Source organism: Dipodomys spectabilis, unplaced genomic scaffold, assembly GCF_019054845.1.
Source record: "Dipodomys spectabilis isolate Male_0828 unplaced genomic scaffold, ASM1905484v1 ptg000144l, whole genome shotgun sequence".
In the NCBI taxonomy this organism is placed as follows: Eukaryota; Metazoa; Chordata; class Mammalia; order Rodentia; family Heteromyidae; genus Dipodomys; species Dipodomys spectabilis.
Genome location: NW_024870821.1, coordinates 550,015 through 568,173, shown reverse-complemented (window position 1 = coordinate 568,173; position 18,159 = coordinate 550,015). Strand labels below are relative to the sequence as shown.

Sequence of the window (18,159 nt, the reverse complement as noted above, 5' to 3'; positions counted from 1 at the left end):
GGCTTTAGTTTTTCACCATTGAGTATAATGCTGGCTGTAGGTTTGTCATATACAGCCTTTATTGTATTGAGGAATGTTCCATGGATTCCTAATTTTTCCAAAACCTTCATCATAAAGGGGTGTTGGATCTTGTCGAATGCTTTTTCTGCGTCTATTGAGATAACCATGTGGTTCTTATTCTTGCTCCTGTTGATGTGATGAATAATCCTGGGTGGGCTTTGAACCATAAGCTTCACATATTCATATTCAGATCTCCTGAATATCTGTGATAGATAAAAATATAGCTATAAATAATATTTGCATGTGTTTTGTTCTCAAGAATACCACTGGAGGGAAAATGATGCAGCAAAGTTTAGTGTAGCATTCTTTCCCCAATAAGAAGGGCATCACATTAGCAGAAAAGTAGTATTTTTTCACAATAATGACAAACAAGTCCTGATGGGAATTTAGGGAATTTTAAGGTCCACCTTACTAGTTGGAAACTGTTGGGCTAGGATGATTTTACAGCATAAAAACTTAGGATTGATGGTCATAGAAATAATAGTTTACTCTGATGAACATATGTTTACATTTGAGGAATTTATTATAGATACTTCATAGTTTTATCTTCTACCAGAATGTGGCTATTTTTTCTGCTGACTTTTAAATATTTACTCCCCCCCCCCCACTGGAAACTGCATTTATTGCAGAATAAAATGCAAACAGGTACTGTTTTGAATATCTCTGGAATAGCATGTTGAGAATTTGAAAATGAGTAGTTAGTAGTCATAGGAATGTTGAAGAACCCATATATTCTCTCCTCTTAACAATTAGTCAGTTTTCAAAGTTAGGAGTTTCCACAGAATTGAACTGTTTTCTGTTTTAGTATGACAATACTAAAATAATGTTTTTTTCCAAAATAATGGCAAGTTGATTACCCTCTGATAAAGAAAGGGATAATTAATACAAATTAGAAGAAAAATAGGGTTCATTTTTTTTAAAAAGTAATACACATAGAATAATATTTACTATACCAACATAGTGAAATTATATTTTATGTAGCTTATTTTTTAATTTGATTTTATTGTCAAGGTGATATATAGAAGGGGTTCGCAGTAATTGTAAGGTAGTAAATACATAGCATGTTGAACTTTTTACCTTCTCCCTCATTTTTCTCATAATTTTCCTTAACCCCAATACCCCTTAAAAATTGTAATGTAAATTTCCAACAAGTCTTGTGAGTATTGCTATTGCACTGGTTTGTTTTTGCCCTTTGTCTTTCCATTTGGTTGTTCCTCTTTCCTTGCCAAATTAAGATATGTGTATATACAATACACAGGATCCCGAAATCAAATACAGCAGGGGATAAACCATAGGGGAAAACACAAAAGAAAAAAGAAATCACATTGTACATTAAAAACAACATCCACAAAGAAAAACCTCTGTTCCCATTTCTAGGACTTTATTTTGCTCAGCATTATCTTATATGGTCATATAAACATAACTATTGAGACATTCGGCTCATCTGGTAGGACTATCCTAGACATTTCCTACTTATTACAAATGAGGGAAACCATGGAATCTCTTTGTGTCTTGCTTATTTTACTTAGTAGGATATTTCCAAGTCTTTCCATTTCCTTATGAATTAGAAGCATAGAATTCCACCGAGTGTGTGTGTGTAACATTTTGTCAATTCGTCCAGCAAATGAGTGGCATATTGGTTTAAGACATGATTGCAAGTAAGTATCACTTAGGGTCATTAAAAAATGACAGATGCCACTTCCCCAGACATTCTAAAAGCATGATTTCTAAGTAAGGCAGGATTTGATGGTTGCACAAGTGTTGAGATATCTGGATGAGTCTATGTATATCTTGCACTGAATTAGGCAGGAAGATATCCAATATTATATAGGATAAAAATGGTAGTGACAAAATATTCCCTTGAGAAATATATAGGAGGTTGCCTGAAGTATGAAGTAGTTGAGATAATTTTGAAGAATTTAGAAATGCAAGCTCAGGTATGTCTCTTTAAATAATAATTATGTAAGTCCAAGGGCAAAAGAAGAGGAAGAGAAGAAAATAACTGACATCAGATAATTGTCCCAAATCAGAGTATAAAACATAATCAATAACTTTCAAGTTAAAAAGAGACCAATATAATATGTCGCACTTAATTTAGGTACATGCAAAATATTTACTTTGCTTTTTCCTACTTTAATGCTCTAAAATAAATGAAGACATAGAAAAGTTATGTGATTGCCATTATTTCAACTTGAACACTAACTGTGATGAGCCCTCTTTTCCTCACTTTGCACTTCGAAAATAGTAGCTAAGTTGATGATGTTGTGGCTGATTAGAGGTAGACTAAGGGGCTTCTACTTGTACAATTATCCCAGAATAGTTTAAAGCAGTTTTTCTCTCAAGATATCCAACTACATTTTCTGAAGTTGTGCTTTGAACACACCCTCACACTTGAGCAGATTATTTGAAATTATACTTCAGCATCTCCTTAGCACATTCTACTTTGTGCCTTTGTCTTTTTTGCACATTCCTTTTGACTTCATAGTTGCTCTATTTCCATTTCATCTGTAAAAACTGCTAAGAACATTGTCCAACTACCACTTCTTGTTTGCACATGCCCAGTCTATGTATGAAGGTATTTTGTACATGTTAAGCAATAGGGTAGTACTCACTCTCTGAGGAGAAAAGTTCCACATTATGCCCACATTAGAGGGCATAGAATTTAAAGCTTTTTGAGACAAACAGTGATATTAGAATTGAAAGGCTCCTTAGGGACATTTTTTGGAGCTCATTAGTTTACCCAGGAGAAATATAAATATGCACAAAACATGGAGCTAATTAGTAAGTATCCGAATTAACACTAGATCCTAGATGTTGTGTTAATACAAGTCACCATTGTATTATTGTTACATCAGAATCCTTCCCTACTTACAAATATGGATTAGAAAATGAAAGAAAGGCATTAAAGCAAAATGTCTTATCTTTTTAGGCATTTAATCCTAGTGGTGAGGGTAATGTCTGAACTCTTCCATTCAATAAACGTTTAAAGTTTATAAGAGTACTTCCTACATATAAGAATTTGTGGCATGCTGATTAACAGGGTTATTTCAGCATGAAGATATCCCTAACAAGAACTAGATTAATAGAGTATAGGACAGTTATGATGTGTCAATCAGTCATTTTCTATTCTAAAGAAGAATCAATTGGAGGAGTGTTCAGTAACATCAGTAACATCAGTGTTACTTGTCCTAGATTTATAATGAATAGGCTGAAAAAATATCCAAACATATCTAAAGATATTTCAATAAAATCCCAAACTGATGTGGATACATGTGTCACTCATTGGAACTGTAGACAAATTAATCTTATCTGTGCTGTAGTTCAATCTATAATCACCTGGCTAAACAAATTCTTCAAAAATATTCACAGAATTCCTCTTAGTAAAGATCATGAGTTATATCTGTACAATTCTTCTACGGTCAGGATAAAAGCATTTGTTCCCAGCATTTAAAATCAACAGGATCTGTTGAATTCATGGATCCATAATTTTATGACTTCACATTCATATCTCAAAATTTTATTAATATGACTTTCACCAAAACACTGTTCTTATTGAACTTGTCTATGTCCTTTTAGTGTTCAAATCCAAATAGTATATTTCCTTCAATATCTTCCTGACAATTCTTTCCCTCCTTTACTTCTGTAAATCTGTTTTTATTACTTTTTTGTTTCCTTATTTATCTCTTTCTTCTATTTTTGTCCACTATGATGCTCACATTGCTCACATTTGTGTCAGAACTTTCCTTTTCCTCTTCCCTTTAATAATGCCCCAGATATTATTATTCTTTTTCATATTAATGGTCGTTGATATTTTAATGATGTCTAAAAAGACTTATCTATGCATCTGTTTAACATAAATTTTAGAACTATCAGAGAATTTTTTCCTCCAAATCCATCATTTCCACCTGTAGTCCTTATTACCAAGAATATTACTAACATGGTTGCCAGTCAGAGACGTGGAAGAACTTTAGATTTCTTCTTATCCTTCTACTTCCGTCCATTAGATAAGATGAATGATCAAGATTTTCTCAGTTTCTGTCACTAATATAATTTCTATGTACTCCTTTTTATGCTCCTGAAACTGGTCTGTTTCAAATTCTCATCATTGGTCACTTAGTCCTAAAACAACCGCTTCCATAGTATGCTTTTTCCCCATAGACTTTTCATATTGTTCCTCTCCATCACCAAATTACTGCTCCATGTAAGCCCACAGAGTGAAGATCTCAGAAACAAATTCTAGTATCATTATTTACTCACTACATTGACTGTTGGCATTACATTTCTTATCTGTAAATGGATATAATCTACCAGAAATATTGAAGAATATATTTGTTGACTTCTAGAGTAAGAAAAAGAACAGTGAAGAGTCCTTACATTTTCCACCTTACCTTACAAATAAGAAAAGAGTCAAATTCAGTTTGTTGGTTTAAAATCACAAATTTTTTCATGCAGAAACAAAAATAAGTCATCATCAGGCTACACTGTGGCCATAATCCTCATCAAAATTATTATCACCATAAGTGCTTATTATTGAAACTCTGATATGTGTCTATGACTTTGCTATTATTTGTCTTTTGATTAATACTTTTAATGTTACAACTGTGCATACATCCATATTAAAATTTTGAACAAATAAAGAAACAAAAAAAACTAAACCATATCAGGTAGCTTGACTATGTGCTTATAACAAATTATGGAATAGATTTTTGAAACATTGCAAATTCCTAACCAGTATGAATTAAAATCCTCTCTCTCCGTCACTACACACAAATATTTAAGAGTTTGAACAGAACGTTTTTCAAGTGATATACTGTAAATGTTACTACAATATCATGTGTATATCTAAAATTTCCTTTAAAGTAATAATCTCCACTTTCAAATCATGTATTAGTTATTTTATTCTTGGAAACTTTTAGGTAAAGACTGTATATCTTTGAAATGAAAAAGGTCAAAATAGTAGCCTAAAATTTTTAGAAGGAGTCTGTCTTCAGAAATACATATATACATATATGTATATATACGTTATGTGCAGAAAGACATACATTTTTAGAGATTATTTTTCATCAGAAATGTGTACAAATATCTAAATTTCTGTGTAGAACCATGTACATTATAGTGAAAGGTACACCTTAAAACATAATTAAAATTTAAAAAAATACATCAAACCAAATTCCAGTGACTCATGCTTATAATTTGAGCTATTCTGGGTGCTGAGATCATAGAATTGTGTTCGAAACTAGCCCAGACAGAAAAGTACTTGTTAGAGTCTTATCTCCATTAATCACTAAAAACAGGAATTAGCTCTGTGCTTCAAGTTGTGGAGTGCTGGCCTTGAGCATAAAAAGCCTTGGAGACAATGCCAAAGTCTTGCAAACAAGAACAACAACAAGAAAATGTATCACATTAATTTCACAAAAGCAAATTTTAACTGCTGTGACCATTTCTTAGAAACATGAATACATGCCCCTGGAAAATGTTAAGTAAAAGTATAGAATATTTACTTCTATGTTAAAGACATGACTATTTAGATTGTTTAAGATATTTAGGTGATGATTAGGAATTATGAATAATGAGAGTTGGGTAATAGATTGGGACAGGACTTTTATTCTATTTACAGTAGTAATAAAATGATATGTGTAATGATTATATAAACTTATTCTTGCTTGGTATATGAATTATATTAAGTCATAAACATTTTAAAATGATTTCCAATGCAAAGGATTATCAGTTCTTTTTTAATTTCAAAACAATTAAGAAATGTATTCCAAGGCTAGTTTGCTCTAAGACTATATTTGTTTTCTAAAATTAATTTAGGAATGAGTTAAGATTTAGATAACTCTGCACAGCAGAGGAGAGTGAGAGGGGATAGAATGATGGACCACATAGGAGCTGTATGTCATTGGTACTGTATTTCAAAAAACAGAAAGACTTCAGAGAAGAGAAAGTGGAATATAAGGTGTCCTGAATCAAGTTTCGTTTTAATCCACCTAAGAGTTTTGACTGAGAGTCAGAGAACATGGGAAAATAGAAAATAAAATAGAAAATAAAGCATTTTAAAAACCTGTTACAAGGTAAGGAAATTGTAATAGGAAGGTGATAATTTCCAAAGAAATAAAAGAAAGAATAGGTAAACTCTAAAGGGAAAAAGAATGAAGAGAGAAAAGAAGCAAAGTAAAACCTTCATCAACAACAAACACAAGAGTTTGGAAGTGGAAAGGCAGTAGAAATATTGTAAATAACAATAAAATAACAATAAAAATTGCTAACGTGGATAGAAGATGGATCACACTTTATTATATATGATTTTGAATTCATAGGAAATGAAAATTTTAAAGTCATAATTTAAAGCAGTATTTGAATTATAACTAGACAGTATATCTTAGTGGTAAAACATTGGCCTAACATGTGTGAAGCAATGGTGTGATCGCCCACACATTACAAAGTACACACAAAGCACCCACACAAAAAACCCACATTAACACAGACACACACACAATTTGGAATATTGATATTAACATATTAAACAGAGGAAATTATCACAAATATTAAAATATGTTAATATGAAATCATATTACTGCTCATACTATTTAAAAGTTTAGTAGAGATAAAATAGTCACAATATACTTGGATTCTTATAGATCAACTAAATTGAAAATTAAGAAATAGAAGACATGAGAACCTTTGCAAACAAGTTTTAAATAATAAACATTATGAAACATGTATACTTTTATTTTGGCAGAAAATTGATTTTAATGGTATTTTAACTCAAGATTTAAAATATGATAACCAGGTGCTCTATATCTCGCTAGAGATGGCTATATTTCTAATCATTTCACTCTGGATACTTTTATAATAAGGTCTCATCATTTCAAAGCCTCTCCCGAATCACAAACCCTACTAATACTTCCCACCATAGCTAGAAAAATGGAAGCCACAAATCACCATGCCCTGCTCAAACATTTTTTTAATTCAAGTACAAATATTTCCAAAAAGTGACCAGGTAATGAAGCCTTCTTAATAAAGTATGTGCTTCTTGAAAACACAGTAACGACAAATATGTTTAGAACTACAAGAAATTAAATTTATTTAAATTCACCAACCATATAAAAATTAAGAAAATAATTTTTAAATATTCATGTTAAATATTTTAAAAGCAAAATATGTGTCTAAATAATTTACATGTGTAAAACTCATGCAAAATTAAATTAATTAATCCTATGACTGAAAAAAGAATTACTCTGAAGAAACAAAAGAAAATAATTAAATTCAAAATTTGAAATTTAGAAAATAAAATGAAATGCATTCTTTAGTTGACTTAAGTAACTGTAAACCCTCTGTATATCAATTTAATAATAAAAAATGCATGAACAAAGAAAGCAAAAATACCTATTGATCAATAGCAACAGCTAAAGCATTAGTATTTCTTTCTTTTACTGTACAAGAAAATCGATGGAGGGAATAACAATGTTCTTTCCATTAAAAAAAGTACACATTACCTTACTTATGTAACTCTAACCTCTTCGTACATTACCTTTACAATAAAATTAAATTAAAGTTAAAAATAAACTAACTAATATAACAATTAAGAATTCTTAGCCGGGCGCTGGTGGCTCACGCCTGTAATCCTAGCTACTCAGGAGGCTGAGATCTGAGGATTGCGGTTCAAAGCCAGCCCGGGCAGGAGAGACCGTGAGACTCCTATCTCCAATAAACCACCAGAAAACCGGACACAGTGGCACTGTAGCTCAAGTGGTAGAGCACTCGCCTTGAGCTGAAGAGCTGAGGGACAGCGCCCAGGCCCAGAGTTCAAGCCCCACTACCGACCAAAAAAAAAAAACAAACAAAAAATAAACAAACAAAAAAAAAAGAATTCTTAGAAGCCATTGTTTAAAAACTTTGTAAAAAGCTGCCCTAAGTACCCAAGGAATATACTTTGATGATACTATTTAAATACTTAAACTTCACCAGAGAAGCAAAATTTTACAAATGTTACAAAGTAAAATAATAAATCAGAATATATTACTATTAATAAAAATCATAAGATGAATTTATAGTGGTAGTCAAATATGTGAGAAATGAGACGAATTGCCATCCGTTTGCAGTTAATAATTGAGAAAGAATTTTCTAGGTCTTTTAAATTTATCTTAAGATAATGAAGAAACGATTTTGTCACATCATGTGATAATCAGATAAAGATGATATTAAACCGAAGAACAGATTGTACTAAGTTTTGGGATGTTAATATATTTACCTATTTTGGTTGTGGGTAATTGTGGGGATTTCAACTTGGAGTATTGTTCTTTCTAAGCTGGCGTCATATCAGTGGTTAATTTTAGAATAGGGGTTCCCTTTCCACAAGAACATGCACCCGATCTGTCCTTTTAGCCTTCCCATCATCAATGGCATCAGAGTTGCACACCAATTGGTCTAGTTGCCTACCCTGGCTGGCCTGGATTCTGCAGTCCTTCCAATCTTAACCTCTAGATAGCGCAGGATGGTTGAAATGATTCAGTCACCCAGCAACACATTGAGAAGGAAGTCCACTAAACTTTTGGCTTGGGTTCTGTTCTCAAGCCTCCTAAGTAGTTAAGATTAGAGATGGGAGCCCTTGGTGCCAAACAGTAACAATATTTTTAAAGCAACTAGACATATATATGAGTTAGGCTTGTGATTACCTCAGGAAAAGAATAAAAGAGCAGTGAAGTATAAAGGACAGTCAGAATTTTAACTAGCTACTCAGAGGCTGAATCAACTTAGCTAGCTACTCAGGAGGCTGAGATCTGAAGACCACTGTTCAAAGCCAGTCCAATCATGAAAATACATGTGATTATCTCCAAAACATCAGAATAAAGCAATGGCTCGAGTGGTAAAACACTATCCTTGGGCACAGAAGCTTAGGGATAGTGACCAGGCACTATCAAGCTTCAGGAATGATGAATACATGCATGAGCACCTGAACATGTGCGTGTGCATACACACGTGCGCGTGAACACACAAACACACCAATGAGTATTTCAATGTGACCTTCTTCATTTTTTATCTTGTTGTATCCTATTGCCATGTATTAGTTCACAAATTAACAAAATCAGTTAAGCAGCTATTTACATCAACTCATCATGTTTCTCTAAAGTCTATTCTCTTTTTGCAAGCCTGCTTTTATTTGACCCAAAAGTAAAGTATTCAGGAGGGCAATTCATCTCCCTCAACTCTGTAGTATTGCATGATTGTTTAGGTTCTTCCTAGCTATATGATTTTGTGAAATTCTGCATCAAACAGCGTATTTCTTTCACCAGAAGGGAAGCCTCTGTCAAACAATTCATAATAGGTTTTTCTCCACCTGGCAAGCATCTGTAGTTTTATTATCTTCATATATTTCATGATCTGTCTGTCTATGCTAAAGACTGTTGTGAAAATAAAAAGACCCTTCTCAGCACTTAGCATTCATATAACATTCATAGGTATGAAGGTGTTTAAATATTATTGAAATTGCTTTGGAATAAATAATGTTGACCTTGACTATCTTGAGAAAGAAGAATTGGTTTCTCAGCACTTAGGTAAGAACGTTAGTGAAAGAAACAAAAGGAAAGTTTGGAACAACTCAACACATACATTCAAATGAAACAAAACAACCCAAGAAAACACAAATTAATTCAGTACTCAAAAACCTGCAAGAAATGCAAAGATTTAAAAAAAAATCAGCTATGATAAGCTTTTGAAAATCCTGACTACATGGGAGTCTACTGTTGTGAGGACAGTGGTTAAAACTTAGACTGGACAGAAAGATCTGTACACAATGCCATGCACGTGTTATTCTAAATTCCAGGAAGAATAGCATAAAGTGGACTGAGCCCAAGATCATACACAAGAAGGAAGCCCGATTCTATTTGAAAAATAATCAGACTAATTTAGGGCTGGGGGCATGACAAAATGGTAAGAACACCCATTTAGGAGATACAAGACACTCAATGCAAAATATATTATGGTTATTGAAGAAAAAAGCTATGACTTTAAATAATTGGAATGATTGTAAGATTTGAGTATTTCAGTGGAGAAAAAACCCATGAGAGAGATAGAGTGAACCCATGTTGTGATCCTTTCTACTTAAGCTATAATGTTGTGTGGTACTCCAGACATAACAGAGTTATCTTGCAAATGAGCATGGATGTGCATTTGGGTGATGGAAATACTCTACTTACACAGGTGTAAATTAGATTTTTTGGCTAGATTATAGTTCTTGAACTAAGAGTCTGTGTGATGTCCCTGACCTTTTTCTCTCAAGGCTACCACTCTACTACTTTGAGCCACAGTTCCAATTCTGATTTTCGGTTGGTTGTTTGGAGATAATAGTCTCATGGACTTACTTGCCCAAGATGGCTTCAAATCAGGATCGTCAGATCTCATCCTCCTGAGTAACCAAGATTCCAGGCATAAGCTGTCTATTTTTTAAATAATTTAGTAAATCATACAGTTACAGAAGTTATAAATTATCATTACAACCTGTGTTACAGATGTGTGTGTGTATATATCAATGCATAAAGATAGAAGTATTTTAACGTATCTTTGTATCTACAGTAGATTTATGAAAAATCAACCTTTGTTGTAAAATAAAATAGAAACAAAAGTTATTAATGAGGAAAACAAAGGGAATTGTCACATGTTTCTTGTTGTTGAATGGAATATGAATTGCAAGAATCAGTTTGGGAAACCATCTTAATTTAACAAAATGGGTAATGGGTATTAATTCCAATCTCTCTATTTGCCCATATTGTGCATCCTCACACATGAGTGTCAAAACCAAACCACAATTTTTGCTTTTGTATTTAATGCACCTGTTATAATTTAGGGGATTGATGAAGTAATCAAAAAATGATTAAAATAATAGTAAGTGAGGCTATGAGTTAGAGCTGAAAATGTTTTTAAATATTATAATAGCTAATTAAATTGAATTTATCTTACTTTTCCTCTATTGTCATGTCCCTCATTCCCAAATTAGAAAAGTACATAGAAGGTTCTTACTAAATTATGTGTACAATCATGAAAAAAATGTATTGCACAGTGTGGTTTTAGCTTATTGAGACCTGTAGGGTGTAGTATGTTTTTGAGGACTTGCAAAAAGTTGTGATGGAGATGAAAGGAGGGATGTGCTTATTCTGGAAAATTGCTTAGAGGATTGCTCCCAGAAAGATAGTGACGAATTCTTCCTAAAGATACAGTAAAATCACTTTCACAACCATGTTCACTGCTGCACTATTTACTGTAGCCAAGTTATGAAAACAGCCCAGATGCCTTACGGTGGAGGAATGGTTGGAGAAAGTGGGGCACATATACACAATTGGATTGCACCCATCCATTATGAAGACTGTTACATAATTTGCAAAGAAATAGATAGATCTAAAAATATGTTAAGTAAATTAAGTCAGAGCCAGACACACAAAGGACCCATGTTCTGTCGTGTATTTGGAACATAGGTCTTTATGCAAGTTTACACAATAGTATTGCAGAAGAGTATTTAAAAGGTGTAATTTCTTATAAAATTGAACATTTATTCAAACAAAATGAACACCAAGAAGCTATCATTTGGCAGATATGAGAAAGTCAAAGGGAAGGAATAAAGAGAATTATGGACGAAGAGAGGGAATGTATAATATTCAATGCAGACACTAGAAGAAATGAAAGTGGGGTGAGGTTTGGAAGGGTGTGGGAAAGTTATGTAAAGATCCATTGTACTTATAAACTGATTTATTGAATGGAAATTCCTTCGTATGACTATTTAATAAAAATATAACTAAAAACAATGGAATCGTGGCTGGGAAGGTGGCTCAGTGGTAGAGAGCTTGCCTTACATGCCTAAGGCCCTGGGTTCAATCCCTCAGCACCACATAAGCAAAAAGTAAAAAGCCGGAAGTGGCGTTGTGGTTCAAGTGGTAGAGAGCTAGCCTTGAGCTGAAGAGCTAAGGAACAGCTCCCAGGCCCAGCGTTCTGGACCCACGACAGGACCGCCTCCCCCCCCCCCCCAAAAAAAAAAAAACAATGGAGACATTTGAATCTTAAACTGTGTTCTCTTAAACCATGAGTCAAAATAGTAGTTTCCTTCTCAGAAATTTTCTTTGCAGTTTTTTTCCTCAAAATGACATAAAAGTGACCAACAAAATGAATGTCCATACATCACATTGCGTATCCTAAAGAGACACAATATAAAAATCACAGTAAAAATGTTAGAATTCATCACATAATAAAATAACAGGGAGAAAGGATCAAATGCTGATTGTTTTTCCAAGTACGTTACCCATGGTATCTAATTTAATCCTCACAATAATCCCATAAAGTAGAACTACTTCCATTTCTAATTCTGAGATGATGATATTGAAGTTTTCAGAGTTGGAATTACTAGTACAAAATTGCACAAATGGTAAATCGTAGCCTGCGCCCCATTCCCACCGTATCAATTAACTTCATTCTAATTTATGACTAAAATACCAGCACTTAGTCCACTAATTCTAGGAAAATTTCCCAGAATTATTGTCCACATTCTAATGATATTTCACTTTATCTTTGTTAGAAAATAAGAAACTAAGCGGGATGCCGGTGGCTCCACCTGAAACCCTAACTACTCATGAGGCTGAGATCTGAGGAATGCAGTTCAAAGCCAGCCCAGGCAGGATAGTCTGAGAGATTCTTATCTATAATAAACAGCTAGTAAACCAGAAGTGGCACTGTAGCTGAAGTGGTACAGTGATCAACTTGAGCGAAAGAACACAGGGACAGTACCCAAGCCCAGAGTTCAAGCGCCACGACCAACCAAAAAAAAAAAACAAAAAAACAAAAAGAAAAAAAGGAAATAAGTAACTGTAATATGAAAACTCCAAGTTCATAATCGATTTATACCTCCCTGGTAAAAGGAACTGCTAAACTATAACATTCTTGATTTCTAGCTCAAAATTTTAGAAATCATATTCTATCCCATGACAACATTGCATTGCCTGGGGACCCTCATCTCTGTTTAACACAATCATACTGAAAGAATAACCTCCCCAATTCCTGATGGAAACAGACTGCAGGTCTATAGACCAATCATTTCCACATTGTAGCTCAGATAAGTTGTTTACCATTAGAAGTATTTTGATTACTTTTTATACCCAACATTTTGAGAGAAATGTAGTACTTTAAAATGCTATTAAAGCAAGACTGATATAAAAATCACCTTTGACCCCAGATAAATATTTTGCCTTTCATATACCCAAAAATGCAGTCTTAACTATCATTAATGTTAGGAACGAGAGGTTAAAAATCATAGACACCAAGACCTAAGCATCAATTAAAGACTCTCCAACTTGTGAATATAATTGGTTTAAAAAGACATCAGTACTACTGCACGTTTTTCAAAATTTCTTGTGTTACTGAAGATTCAATCATAAAATATTAACACTTGAAAACAACTCATTTTCTTGAAAGTAGGACACAAAACACAATGATTAATCCTAATCATTTTCAAATATCTTTATTTTTCTACAAATTCGCTCTTATAATTATAAAGAGTATGAAACTAACTGAAGTACAGAGCCACAAAGGAAATAATTTAACTGCATCATCTATATTCAAAAAACTGTTACTAGAAAACAAAATTATACTAATAATTAGCTTACTAAATTCACTATTATTCAATTTCATTTACTTTCATAAAAACTGGGTTTTCATAAAATGATAGATAAAAAAGCCTATATACCCACTTACATCTTCAGATCTTAACAATATTTATTTCAGAAATGTCTTTAGCTCTATAGTCAATGAACTGAAATAATACTGAAATATTCAAAGGCTTTTCAGAAATTGCAAGACTCGCTTTGGGTTGTTATGTATATTGGAAAAGATATTCGAAAAGCCTTATTTGTTAAAGTTGTGATAGTTACTCCCACAAAAGAGCCATTAGTGAAGATCCAATTGCATGTACAAAACAACTTCAAATGCATCCACAATCTGGAGGTGACACAGGCTTTTTGTTTGTCTGTTTTTGAAAGGTATATCTAACAAGCATATCCACAATACTGATTTTCAGTCAATTTGATGGGATATTCAAACCTAATAAATACAGGGTTGATTATCTTAGTGAGAATAGATATGATGTTACAAAGAAAGTTATTTTCAACAGAAATCTGGAAAGAGTTTATCCACCTTGTATTTCATGGGAATAACCCGAGAGTAATACCTGTTTGGTCAAGTAGGTCAAACTCACTCCATGAGTATATCTTAAAAGTATAACGAATTTAAGAGGTCAAATACATATTTTGTACTGACAGTCATCTTATAGCACTAACTTACTACCTAATTATATCTGCATCTTCTTACCTAACATATAATAAGAGCTGAAATTGGTCTCTTTTATCTAACTTAATGTTGTATATGCTTTGATTATGATGATGTTATTATTTGACAAATAAAATGTACAGAAGAGTGGCTCCACAGAAATGACATGACAAAACACTGATAAATAAAAGCATTGCAACACAGTTAGCTCTTTTCAGCCTCACCCTGTCCACATTGGCAAGCAACATTGCAACAGCACACTCACACATATACACATACACACATGTGTGCACATGTACACACATATATATGCATGCTAAATTCAGGGTTTAATACAAAAAAGTACAAATAAAATATTAGTGATTTGGACAAACATTAATTTGCCTTATTACAAAATAATACACAATCCAGTCACCATGGGTGTTACATTTTACTTGCCTCGCCACATGTGACCACTTAGTTTATTTTAATTCATTCATTCATTCATTCATTCATTCATTTGTTTTGTGCTAATACTAGCCTTGAATTCAGGACCTGGTTCTGTCCCAGAATTTGATATTTTTTTGTTTTAGTTTTCTCAAGCCTAGAATTTTACTGCTTGTCCCACAGCTCCATTTCTAGCTTTTGCTGGTTACTTTCAAATCAGAATCTAATGGATGTTTTTTGCTTGGTATGGTTTCAAACCACAATCCTCAGATTTCATCTTTCTGATTAGCTAGGATAAACACATGAGCCACCAGTGTGACTTCTAGATTTTCCTCTATAGCTATCTAATGCACATACTTAGATAGTAATTTAAAACTTAGAGTATAGAAGCAAGTTGTACAGTGATGATATTGTCCTGTCAGAAATTTAAGCTAGTAAATTTCTTCTTAAAACCATGAACAAAAATACCATGATATAAGAAAACTCACTATTGAACATATGAGCTTTAAGAGTTTTCTAATAGATCCATTATTTGTTACCCAACATTAGAAAAAAACTGTATAATGCAGTAGTAAAAAAAAGTCTTTTGTAGGAATACTTAATTACCTTGTTTTTAAAGACACCTGTTTTCATCTAAAAAAGTAGGCCTGTCTATTGACTTCATGTGATTTTGATGGTTGAAGGTCCTTAATGAGAAGTCAAAATGTATTACTAATCCTTTGCTATCAATTAAATCTCACCTTTTCTTCTTGGAACATATAATGATTAAAGCAATAGTTCATAATCAGCAAGCAATAGTTCAGATTCACACTTCCAGTGCAAGTGGATCAGTAGTAATTAATCCTTGATACCATTTTCCACAAAGTTTTGTCCCAGATACAATCGGTCTGCCTTCTCTAGCTGCTTTCCTAGCCTGGACCTATTCCTTCACTCTACAGGAAAAGTGATATTCAACTGATTTCAGTCAGATCTGTTACTAGAATTATCAGGGATTTAGATCCTTGTCTGTAATTTGGTCAAAGCTATGTCTCTTTATGTAGGCTATTAAAAGTGTATTTACTAATTTCAAGTAAATACATAAATTCTATTTCCATCTCTTTTAAAAAATAAAATTGTTTTCTCTATAAATTGATCCGAGGCCTGGATTTTGTGGCTAGCTAGGTCATTGCACATCTGTCTCTCTCTTCCTCTCTCCCTTTCATGGTTCTCATAGATAATATGACTGCTCCATAATTATCCTAATTTATCTTGCTTTTATATTTTTGGTTGCATCATTTCACTTTCTGCTCTGCCATTCCCCAAATCATTTACATAGAAGGCATTATTTCATATTTTCTCATTCCTAGAATAAGCTGCACATGAAGACACCACTGGTCCTCATTTTCAGTCTGTACCTTTCAATATGGAGGAAAACATTTCCTCTGTTCTCTATCAATTCCCTACTCTCCAGTTAGAATAATTTCGAATAGTAAAAATGGAAAAAGAGAAAAAAATCATGGTGAAATAACAGATGTAGAAAATTCACTGGATTTTTCTGAGCAGTTCAACCAACGTGAACTATTGGGGAATACATGTGTACCTGATTCCCACTGGTACTCAGTGTCTCTGGTTAGGCAATTCTGATGAAGACAAGGAACAAGATAAAAAAGTGAGGAATGGTATCATTTGCAAAAAAAAGTGGAGACGTATTCAAGCAAATTTTTCTGTGGGCTGCTGAAAGTAATCGGCTTACTACAGTGCAGAGACTACTTTCCAAAAAGGCCACTCATGTGAATACTAGGGATGATGATGAGTATACCTCTCTTCATCAGGAATCCTACATGAGTTGGTGGCTCAAGGCAGATATTCATGCAATTACTGTGAATGGCTGGACACCCCTGCTCAGTGCTTATATGTTGAATAATACAAGAGTGGCTTCTTTCTTAGTTCATCACTATGTAGATACCAATGCCCAAACTAAAGTTCTCTTAACCCCCTTGCATCTTGCTGCTTGGAATAGAAATAGCAAAGATGTGCTGGATCTCCTTCTATTGAAGCATTATATCAAACAAGGTCTGAAGCACAACTTGAAAGAAACTGCATTTAATATTGCCAAAAGAATAAATACGTATCACTACCTCGTTGAAGTTATGGAAGGCTGTAAAAATTGTTCTCCTAAGTCATAATGGTTTGGTTAAGTTTCTTAATTTTCAAAAATGCCAATCCATCTTTGTGTCTGTACAAAATATTTTCACAATATAGAGCAACGGCAATATCTTACTTTAAAAATTCATGGATTCAATGGTATTCTTCAAGTGAATTGCCTGACTTTGATGTCAAATTGTATTCAAGAGTTGTTTGTATACATCTATAATGATTTCTGCAGAGTTTGTGATTTTTTAAATCAGAAATCATTTTAACTTATCTGTTGAAATGAGTAGTACAGAAACTGAAAATATTTCTGATGCTTGTCTGAAAAAAGTATGTTTTAATATAATCTGTATTTTGTTTGTATAATGTCCATAATCTATTTCATTCTCTCCTAGCTATAATACTTTGAATTCTACATTGTTTTATAATATATAGGTTCATTAATAAATGTGTTATTTCAGATAGCATTCCATATAGAAAAAGTTTAAGATTCCTTTTTTACCTAAGTCCTTATAGTATTTTACTTCTTTGGGATAAAATGACAATGTTATCTACTTTCAAAAGTTTTGTAAAGATTATGCTATATAAAGGCCTTTCTAAGGTGAGGATTTAATACACTGATGTCTAACTAACTTTCAGTTCAATGAATTATATGTGTTGTTACATTTGTATTTTTTTAGTTTTTTATTGTGAAAATACTGTACGGAGGGGTTACAATTACATGGGCAAGATAATGAGTAAATTTCTTATCAAGCATTGTAGCCTCCTCCTTTGTTTCCCCTTCCCATCCCTTCCCATCCTCCCTCTGCCCCCCCCCACTCAATCCTCCTCACTAGCCCCCTCCCCGCACCAAAGTTGTAAAGTTCATTTTTGACATAATGACTTGTATTTTTGTAATCAATTTTTTAATAACTGTTTTTCATTTCTTACATCTGAAGAATGAAAAATATGGAATACTTCACAAATTTTCATATCATCCTTGTGCAAGTGCCATGATAATCTCTATTTTGTTGTAATTTGGGTAAATGTGCTGCTGAAGCATGTAGTATCCTGTAAAGTTAAGTAGTTAATGATGCAATCTTTATAAAGGCATATATCCTTAGTTGACTTTTTGTAACCAGAAAACCTTATTGTTCCTAAAAATGCTATTGATCTTACTTCTCTAAAATTCTGTGTATATTGGAAAAAACATATTGTTTGGTCGATTGCTCACATTTGCAATTTTTTTGTCAATGACTATTT

The 18,159-nt window shown here is 33.1% G+C and overlaps 1 pseudogene; it reads right to left on the bottom strand.

Moving 5' to 3' along the window:
- Positions 1–17,859: 17,859 nt before the first annotated feature.
- On the bottom strand, positions 17,860–17,959 carry LOC122117581 (annotated as a pseudogene).
- Positions 17,960–18,159: the final 200 nt, after the last annotated feature.